At 43.2% G+C, this 11016-nt stretch overlaps 1 long non-coding RNA gene across 1 annotated transcript; it reads left to right on the top strand.

The window, feature by feature from the left end:
• The first annotated feature begins 337 nt into the window (after positions 1-337).
• LOC125940085 (uncharacterized) lies at positions 338-10618 on the top strand. The gene is made up of 4 exons (XR_007463325.1): positions 338-369; positions 3236-3303; positions 7183-7278; positions 10414-10618. It is a non-coding gene; the product is annotated as an uncharacterized LOC125940085 (long non-coding RNA).
• The last annotated feature ends 398 nt before the right edge of the window (positions 10619-11016 follow it).

Below are 11016 nucleotides of genomic sequence, written 5' to 3'. Positions count from 1 at the left end.
AAATTGAGCTCTATGTACGTGCAATCACGCTCTTGATGAAGGCCGGACCCCGGCCGAAGCGTCAGTAAAGTCCCGCTATATGTATTACCTACGTGATTCTATTTTTCGAACTATTGCTGTGCCGGCTCCTGTGATTCTTTGCTTCACTGATATATATATATATATATATATATATATATATATATATATATATATATATATATGTATTAAATTTCTGTTAGATCTGTTTGTTTTTATTGTATATCTGGCTAAGTGTTACAAAGATTCATACCTGTGTAATTGGCAAAGCGGGGCTGCAGTTAAATGTGTAATTACAACCTTTTTCTTTTATTTTCAGCCGCCAACAAAACCTGGAATTCCAATGAAAACGTAGGTGTCTTCCATCTCAAGGTTTAGCGTGCTCTGTGGCTTAATATGACGCCGCGGTATTAGAATTCATTCTACCTCTCCTTAATGCGCAAGGAAAAAGAAAGGAACGTCACTAAACTCTGTGCTCTGTCCTGTTTCCAACCCAATATACGTGGCGGCAAAGGTGCCTCTGGCCTGCTGCGCTGAAATTGGTGATGGTCACTAATGGCATACCCTCTAGAACGAGGGGACACCAAACAGTCACCTAGCCTTTGTGAGCTACAGACGTTCTACAACTCCGTGACCTAACACTCGGAGCATTTGCTTAAAAAAAAAGTTTTGCTCATGACGATTCCACACCCACCTCCACTCTGCTTTGTTTCCAAATAATACTCTGAGCACCCCTGGCTCATCTCAACCGGCGACCAGCTGACGCTCCTACCACACTTGAAGCCCAGTGCTTCTGGAAGGTGGACACTTCCCACGGTTCTGGGTGAATAATATTCTGGCGTTCTATTCCAATAACTGAGTCGCCTCTGAATTTTACAGCAAAGCTGCTAATGCGACTAGAAGCGCACAAAAACGTTATATGCCAGTTTAAGCAGCTTTCTGAAACTAAATTGCTCGTGATGTTTTATGTTGACCAAATGTGGGGAATGCTATGGGCGATACGCTAACCCAATTTGAAGAGTGAATATTTATCAGTGTTTATATGAAAAGTGTTAAACCCTCCTCATTGGTCTATATAGAGGCGCTATGTGATACTCTCACAAATGTTTATCTTTTATCTGGGAGGACCAAGAATTGCCGAAATTTAGATGCGCAAGAAATTGGTTCCACTTGGTGTGTGACGTGTACGGACAGCTTGAACGCTGGAGGTTCTGTGCCGCACGCCTCCGCCGACGGAGGCATCCGGCGAGCGTGACCGCTAACGCTGGAAATGCAAAAAATGTCACAGTTTCGCCCTAAGGGCGAAGCAGTGAATGCGATAGCAACACAGCAATGTCATACGAAGTAAGGTGAGCGGCTTTGGTAGCAATATGAATTGTAGTAAACATGAGCTGATTAAGTAAGCAGGTGTGCTGCGGCGTAAGTAGACCGACATGAAGAGAGACTCGATGACCACGAGAAGGCGCGTGTGAAACCGTGATGTTGATGAGAAGCGCTTCCCGTGGGCAGCGCGTGCGAAGGGACACACCTGTAGTGTTGCACTGCCGATCCGGGCAGCATTGCATGTGTAGCGTGCGTTGGAAAATGTGGCCCGACTATTACTAACTGAATGAACAAGCGTGGTGTGAGCGCGCACAAACAAACAGGAATAGATCACACTGAACGACTGCAGACAACGACTGTCAAAACGCTGGCAGCGAGCGTATATATACGGCGCAGCAGCGGGCGAAGGTACGTGCGGTCTATCGCTTCAACAGAAACTGAGCGGCGAACGCCCGGCGCATAACGGCACCGTGTGGAGATAAGAGACGGTGCGGACGAGCGACGAGCGCGGTTGTTGGCAGCGTAGAAGCAGCTCAACGCACGTTCTTTGCACTAGATCAAAACGTCTCCCTTTATTATCTTTTTTCCTGGCCCGCATTTTGGCGTTTTTGTTATAGAGTAGTTTCGGCTAGCGTGCGTTGGTGGTATTATTTACCAAAATTTACAGACCACTCCGCACCTCCACCGTATACGCCTTTCGGTTGCGTGGTGCGGTTGCCGTGGCACACCCTGGCACTCCAGACCTATGGATGATCATTACGATGGTCCTTTTCACTCCCTAGGCCGTTGCCACTTTCGGCATACTACAGGTACTACATTCAACAGCCCGTAGTCAGCCTGGTTGTCGCAGGCAATGGAGTCCGTTTACTGATAATGAAGACTGTGTGTAGTTCTTCCATACGTTGAATTCGGAGTATACATGAATGACTGTTAAAGCTTCAGTAGACTGGAATGCGTATAAGTAATATGTGATAACGTTGGTACTTGCCACAGTTTGCACATATATCAATGAAAATTACTGATGTTTTGATCAGTGTGCCTTTGGAAACCAAGCATTTTCTTTTCATTCATGGAAACGTACGATAGGAAATATTCAATTATAATGCACCTTGGTGAATGTCTTGCAGAGAACGAAGAGTAAACTCGGCTTTTTTTATTCTGAAGTGTAATTATTAATACACAATACATGTGCATCAGTAACATGTTACTTGAATGTTGCTGGTCGATGAGAACAACCGTCATCGTCAGCACAACGGAATGAACCGATAGATGAACGCACGAACAAGGAAAACACAGTTTTGAGTCTGGGCAGAAGCAACATGCGGTTAGGCACCAAACTTTCGGGAATAGTATCACCACAGCTCCTTATAAGAGGGGAAATGTAGATTCTACTTGTTTTTTAACTACTGCATAAAATATCTTAATTGCGTTGCCTTAGTTCAGTTCAGACGCGCTAGTAACCTGGAGAGGATTCTGAGCAAGTTGTTCTGGTGGTTTCAAACTGCAAGTATAAGAGTCGTTAGGCATTTCAAGTAATATCTGGTGTTACTGTTAAAGAATAAATGCCGCTATTGGAATCACAGAGCAAAACATTAACAGGATACTTTTGTGAAAACTACGAAACGGGGATTTTCTTTGCCACACAAACGAATAAGATTAACAAACAAAGCTAAGGGACAACATGTATGCTACCCATCGAGGTCAATTGGCTGTAGAAATGTTTCTGAAAACATTGAAATGTTATTATGAGGAATACATCTGTTATCTTTCCTTTAACTCTTATCTCACGATTCACAAAATGATATTCAAACATTAGCCACATAAGCTCTCTAGCCTTGTGTTTTCTTCTAAAATAAGCAACTCCAACCTCATAACTTTTTTTCTCATGTTTCAGCGAACACTGGCTGCATCTTTCACTGTCAACAATTAATACTCAATTAACTCTAACGGTTGAAGTACAGGGTAAGAACAACGTTATCTTATTACTATTGTTTTTTTGCGATAAGTAGAAAGCTCACATCCCCGAGGAATGTATACTGAATGTGCTTGTCTCACCCGATTTATGACGCACGCCTGTAAATTGCAAGATTTATTTTTAAGTCATTAGGATAAAAAAAAAAGCAGGAACGCCGACGTGACGCGTTTCTATATGGCGCTTGCTAGTAGGCGAACACCATCACACCTACTGTTTCGTTATTAGCCTATTTCTTTTCTACTGCTATGCGAGGGCCTTTGTCATTGATCTTGAATTATCCCTCTCTTGCATGAGCCAGCTCTATCCTGAACCTACAAATTTCCAAATCTTCCCAGAATGCATTACTATCCGGCATCATAGACTGCGAATTCTTTATTCCCCCGGCACCTAATCAGTTTTTATAGTTGATTACCAGTTCTTACCAGTTAACCAGTACTGCACAACACTACTCAACTGGACATCCTAATAATAGGAAATACAACATTCCCTTCAAATTTGCACTCTAATTCATACAAATCTATAGTCATTTCTCTGGCCGCTACATCTAACATTTTTTGTTCCATCTCTCGTTGCACTCTTTTGTTTCTTCTAGAGTTTGTTCATGGTTTCAGTTCCATAATTTAACGCAGGTGAAGTATGTTGGCAATATTAGACGCGATTCTCGTTATTGTTTAGAAATCTGAGAATGAGTGAAGCTTTATTTCCAGGTGCCGCATATGCTCAATCACATCCACCTTTCGACTTTCCTCAGCATTTGAGATTACCTTTATATTTGCATTTCGTTCTTGCCTATCTATAGTTTCACATTTCAGTGTTTGTGTGAGTCAACGTTTAGGCCGCAGGTGATTTGGCAGCTGTATTAAATGCTTCTTGTTTTTCGGGCTCGATTATTCTTTTTCAAAGCCCCAGTTGGCGAAATAATTTTGAGGCAATAGCTAGAGTCCCCCAACTAATGTTACGAGCGAAATGACGTAGAGTCACGTACGACGTTTGTGCGAGGGTCATTTTTTTTGTACATTTGCAGCGCCCCTACATATATCGGGCACTGGGCGGCAGTACATCATGTGAGTTACTGGGTAACAAACTATGTAGAGCGCAATTGTTGCGAAGTCGTTGTTGGTACTGCAAGCAAAGAGCGCTAAAAATGGGACAAGAAAAAGAATACACAAGACCTTGCGCTACCGTGTCACGTGTTCTGCACTGTTTGCATCACACATTCAACCTAGACTCGCCTAGTCGCGTTATTGTTGTTATCGAATTTCATCGACACTTTTTTCGTTGTTTACCACCAGCTACCTTATTCTGGGTGCACCCTCTGTTTTGAGTACGGAACATAGTTGAGGCTTCACATCATCATTTTCATGGACGCCTCTTTCCAACCATGGATGCTGTCTTCACGAGCATATCAAAGAATTTCGCGCCTTGTCGAGAATTTCTATACGACGCACATGTCATTTTCGTCTTGTATGGTTTTATTTGTCCTGAACTGGGATGAACATGCACAGACGTCACCGCTCTCAGTTTCAGAGTCAATGTGAAACTCATCTGCTTGCAGTAATTGCCCAAAGCTCCGCGGGCGAGTGGTTAACTGAGTGATTAACATGACAATTCCCAAGTGTATATTGCTGCAGTGACGTGAGTTCGAATGCATGTGGCGTTGGTAGCGGCTACAGTACTGCTTTTCGCCGCCCTATGGTGATTGTAGCCCTGGGAATGACAAGGTGGCCTGACGGCAACAAAGACACGTCGATCACAATAACGCTCTTCGTCAGCGTAACCGAATGGGCAGACAAAAGGACGAACGAACAAAGAAAACGCGGTTTTAAGAATTTGACTGCTGTCTTAGTTAAAATAAACCCAATGAGCCAGAAACTCACGTGGGTCCGCTGAAAGTTTCAATAATGCTAGAAGTACATTTAAATATAGCATATTCTTTACCGGATCTGCGTGAGATGCCAGGCTCGCCGGAGCAACAGGTTCAGCGCTTAGTAGCTAGCAGTATTAGAGTATATTTGTGTGTGCCTCGGACAACTGCCAGTTCTTAAGTAATTGCGGAAGCACCTCACCCTGTCGACACTTTTTCTTTACGACAGAAGTGGTTGTCCGAGGTCTATCGCGGACTTCCATCTCACAGAAATACGTCAATGCCCAACGTGGCTCAACATTGGGCAGCACACATTACGAGTCAGAGTACACGTATAAAGATTTGTACAACCACCACCGATGCGTTGCTCACTGGCTATGTTCTCTACGAAATTACGCCGCGAAACAACAAATGCTACCGACATATCTGTAGTGTCCATGCATAGCACCTTTTGGAATGTAGGAAGGCAACCCTGGTAGACAGCAGGGGAGCTTCCAAGATGGCCGCGATGTAGCAGAAATAAACCTGTGTGCGTTCCCGACACAATCGGTCGTAATCAGTCTTATTACTCGAACTACGACACGTTACAATATCTTCGTTGCAGTAAGCATGCGTCGTCAAGCGAATCATTGCTTTAATAAAGCAAATTGATTTTCTTGTGCTTTCACGCGTTTTCATACTCGGATTGTCATCCGCTAACGGTACATTCTGTCGCGCAACCAATCTGGGAGGGGGGGGGGGGGGTGGCTATCGTCACCGAACGCCAACTACATTTTCTTATAGCCTTTTAGAGCACGTGCTGTCAAACGTGTACCTTGCGGCGTCTTGAGGTTTATATGCTGTGGTCGGTAGTAAAGTCCCTACATTTTCAGCAAAAAAAAAATATCTAGGGACTTTAGTCGGTGGTAGCCCTGTATCACGTTTCTCCACCGCCAAGGCAGACGGTTGCGGCGCACGTTTGTCCCCGTAGTACGCGACGCGTTTATTCTAAATGCCGAAATGTATTATGATTCCTATGGGCAATATACATTACCAAACCAAGTGTGCTCGTAAACCTATTTGTGACAACTTCCGCTGTGTCATGTGGCCAATCTGTGGCCAAAGCTTCTCCGGTAACCTAGTTCGGTTCAGAAATCAAATATTTTTTTTACTTTTGCACATATAGGCGCAACACAAAACACACGTGTTAGCTCTTGCGCTGATTGAAGAACAAGAAGCTGACAGTAATATGGTGATTCATGCAAGCAGAAATCTCTTAGGAAATACACGCATTTCGCAGCGCACACCCTTTGTGATGAATATTGCCCCCGTATTCAGAAATGTATCGTAACTTGAAGCCCACGCTTGACCTGATTTAAATGACGCCTGTCGTGAACGCACGGAAGCAAACGCAATGAGCGTCTTGGGCACGTTAACGTCAGGCGTCATTTATGTCAAGTGAAGCACGGGCTTCAACTTCAGATGCGTTTCTGAATACGGGTGTTAATTCAGATAAAGAGCTTTAAATAGAAGGAATGTTTCGCAAAAGATACATGTTTATATTTGACGTTAACAGCTGGCGTTATATCAGGTATATTTTATAAAGATTGTTATCAGCCATTCGCAGAACTCGGGTTTAGTTCATAAAACTCGAAGGGAACTTACAAAACAGGTTAATACCACACATTAATGCTTCAGCGAATACCCTGTCATTGCTATATACGGGCGACTGTTGGACAAACGCATTAATAGAGGGTAAACATTGACATTTCACATAACACAACACAAATGGCACCATATCTTAAGGCAGGCTTCAGCCTCTGGTGTTAGGAAGACATGGTCGCACCAATATTCAGAATCTGCAGATTTCTGTTATGGGGACCATTGCCTTAATGATCGGCAGTGCACCCTACTATAGTGACTGTACTATCGCGAAGGATGGGTGCATTCGGTCAGTGCTTTCATTGGCTTTATTTGTATTCTGAAGTACGGAAATATTTTAAAATGAAACTTCTTTACACAGAGAATACGCAATTTGGAAAACAATTACAGGGACAGTACCCAGTTCTATATGCTGATCAAAACTGTTTTATTTTAAGCCTTCCAAAATCAACATCAGGTAAGTGCACATATGAATATTAAGTACGGCATATAACCAACGTCTTGTATGTGAATATCTGGCACGCAGCTGCTGGGTGAATTTTGTCATCAACATCCCGAACACGAGAGTCAAAATTATAGTTTTATACTAAAAGTACAAGAGGGAACTCGAGCATTATTATCCAAGCACGCCATCTGTACAACGCGTCGTGTAGCATGGGAATGACAAATATACTACATGAATTTGAATAAACTTCGTCTTCTTGACTTCAAAAAACCTCGACATTTCTTGAGTTTTACGATATGCTATCACGTCAGATTTGTTGTTTGGCAGTAATTGCCATAATCTACCCTCTAATTCCTGCTAACGTGGTATTAGTTGCTACAAAAATTATACCAATAAGCAGAAGTGTTTAAAAGTATGTAAAATAGTGAGTGTCATGGTGAGTGTCACTGCACCGAAGCCATCCAAATCTAGAGGAAAGCACAATCTTGAATCACAATTTGTTTCTCCAATCAAGAATACATTACAATTAATAAGCGGGCATAAGTATCACTTTGTTGGTCTAATTAAATGTGACGGGACTAGAACGCAACAATGCTTGAACAAAAAGTACAATAAAAATGCTTCAGTTTGCTTTCGCAATGCAGCCATTCGAAATCGTAGAACAATTAATCTAGTATCCATCGTTGTAATAGTGGTTGAACGACGGTAACACTGAAATGTCCGTTAGCAATACAGTAGTAAGAGCTGAGGTTGGAATCACCCATGGCAGCCCTTCCTGGCCCCATCTAGGATGGTGAAGAAGAGATACTAATGATGGAGGTAACTGTAGTTATGGATTATAAAAGGTTTATTACAATTCTACACTCGCTCTCGATTCCAAATCCGCATGCATCGCACGCGTGGCGTGATAGATACTCAAGAATCTGAAACGTTCGCGTATGGCTGAATTGACTGGCTAAATTGGCTTGGGAGAGTTTTCGGAAACACGAGCCTCGCAATGTGGCCTCCTCAGACAAACGATTCAAGGTCCGAAACTACACAGCTACTTCGAATATCACCAAGGCACCGGACCTGCTGGCGTGATCAGATTTGTACGTAACGAATCACGTTTGAATAATTAATTATATTCCACTGCATTTTTGGCGGGTTTGTAATAGATCTATAACATTTTTACTCGGCAGTGTTCGCTGTTTAATTAGTTTTCTTGCAGCAACCAGTCACATGTAACCAGTTACCTTATTGACTATACAAGCTGTACCAGGCGGTGCAGCTTTGAGGAAGTGAATATGACGGGAACGACAGCAGAACACCTGTGCTCGTGCCATGCAGAAGCCTCATGGATGAGCATGTTCAGACCGGCAAACCTGGGCACTCAGTCATCCTAATGGTCCACGACATGCCCCACGAATTGAATCGGCAATTTTAGGGTTAAATACCTATGGAACTTCGGACGTTGACGCGTGGAAATTACATATCGACAAGTTCTTCAGCTTTTCGTTCGCTCTACCGTAAGCGCCTTCACCAAGTCCCATTAACAATGAAGCGCTGCGATTCATAGTGAACACCGATGCGACCACCGTGGCATTCAAGGCAGAACCGATCTTCCCTACAGCGCGCACACTTAGCGAGTTTTCAGTGTAGCTGCCTGACTTCTTCACAAGAAAGCGAGGGAAGATAACCGATGAATTTTTGAAAACGAGTTCCTAGCAAAGATGTAGAATTTGTGATGGGCTGCAGAGGACGCATTGATAGAACCAGACTTCGCCCGTTCTGTTTAACTGAATATGTGCCATGTTATTAGAAATTAGTGGAGAGTAACCTACAACTCATGGATTACTGTTTAGTAATTCGTGAATTATTTTTCTTGGGGCATTTATTGTTCATCGTAGTCAATTATATTTTTGAATGAAGTAATTGTTACAGCACTCGGCAACTTTTTTTTTTGTAACGTGTGCGAGTCTGGTCACGACTCCTATGATGTGGACTTCAATCGTAGTGCAGAAGGCGTTGATTGTCTGGTAATTAGTTCGGATGACATGACGCTGAATAGAAAGCGCGGCACAATGAACACTAAAAGAAACAGGTGGCATAGCTCGACTACAAATCGGCAATTTTTTTTTCTAATTGTGCTCTGCAATTCAGCGCTGTTTAGAGGGATCCAGAACCATTGCGCGTGCTTGTAAAAGCACATCCTGTGGATAGTTTGTTGCTGGTGGTGCCATGGCATCGGCGATCGGGGGGCGCGTGGTCTGATCTCCGAGCCGAAGGCATCACATTTTGGCTACAAACGCTATCGCGACGTGGACGCTGGCGCGCCATGTGCACAGCATCTTGATACGTCGTTTCCATGATTACAACACTTTGCGTGGAGCTGCGCGATAACAAGGCAGCCACTAAAACGGCTGTAAAATGTAACATTTCTTTCTTACTGTAATTGCAATTTTCTGCCAGCGTAAATAGCTCATTACATTTTCAACCATTGATCATGGTGCCGATTGTCGACGTGACATCCGTCGCATGAAGTGCAAGAAATCTCCGCATGGCGTTGCTACTGTCGGTGCCACTCAACAAGCTTTCTCGGGAGCACTGCAGGGCAAACTTAAAAACTAAGGCTGTTGTATGCAGACGTTGTCGGGGTCTTCGTCAGCATGTCGCTGCAATGGCAAATCCTACGGACTCTTTTAGCGAGTAAAACCAACTGCGCTACACCAGACCCTCCTTTGTTCGTATTTCCGAACAACCGTGGCCATAATCAGAATAATCTTAATTTTTAAGGGCTCTCTGCGATTGCCTGGCTACCTTCGCTATTTTAATTTCAAGCAATTGCATTGCCGGAGTTTACCGTTGAGAACTATAAGCGTAAAATTTTTTGTGAATCCAGACTCTACTTTTTACCGAATGATTGACTAACCTTCGTTGGATAAATACACAATTAATACTGCATCGATGAATACGTTAGCGGGGACAAAACAAATATTACTGTCTGCATGTGGCGGCTGGGGCGGCTTACACTAAACGAAGTGATTCATTAAAATTCACACTTATTTCAAAAAAACTTTAAAAATCGTCAAATGGCAGAATCGAGTTTTCACACAAAGCTGTAATTGGAACATGAACTCTTCATGTCCATCATCATTTTTGTTTCAGATGGTTTACAGTGCGTAGCATGGGTGCCAGCAAGCACGGCTCACTTCCTTCATAGCAATTGCAAAAGGGCATTCCTTACGCAATGCCCGGCATGCCAGCCTGGAACAGGACAGGCAGCTCCCGAAGCCGCAAGTACAGATGGCTGACAAAGAAAGAATAACTGAAGAATTACGAAGACGGTTTCTGTTAGACAATCTCGTTGTAAATGCCCACAATTTGTTTATCGCCTGCGTTCTTATTCACCAGTTTATCAATGTCATTGGCTTTGGTAGAGCAAATAAATTCTCTGTTACAAAATATAAACCTTCCAAAAGCACCAGTAATTAATGTGTGATGAGTTTCCGGTTCCACCAGTCCTTTCTTTCTACTCTTCTACGTTGACGCTCGGCAGCTTAAGTTACCGTCAGGTCAACGTTATTTCTAACGTTATTATTATTTTATATGTTGAATTGAAAACGTATGCAATTTACTGGGGAGATAAGAGGCGAAGAAGCAGGCTTCCAAATGCCACAGGAAGGGGCACAACGCCTTCCTACTTCTCGGGAAGAAAGGGGGCAGAAACAGATTATAAAACACTGCAAACAAGCAACAAGGTAGGAAGAA

This window comes from Dermacentor silvarum, chromosome 9 (assembly GCF_013339745.2).
Source record: "Dermacentor silvarum isolate Dsil-2018 chromosome 9, BIME_Dsil_1.4, whole genome shotgun sequence".
In the NCBI taxonomy this organism is placed as follows: domain Eukaryota; kingdom Metazoa; phylum Arthropoda; class Arachnida; order Ixodida; family Ixodidae; genus Dermacentor; species Dermacentor silvarum.
This window is presented reverse-complemented; position numbering and strand designations above follow the sequence as displayed.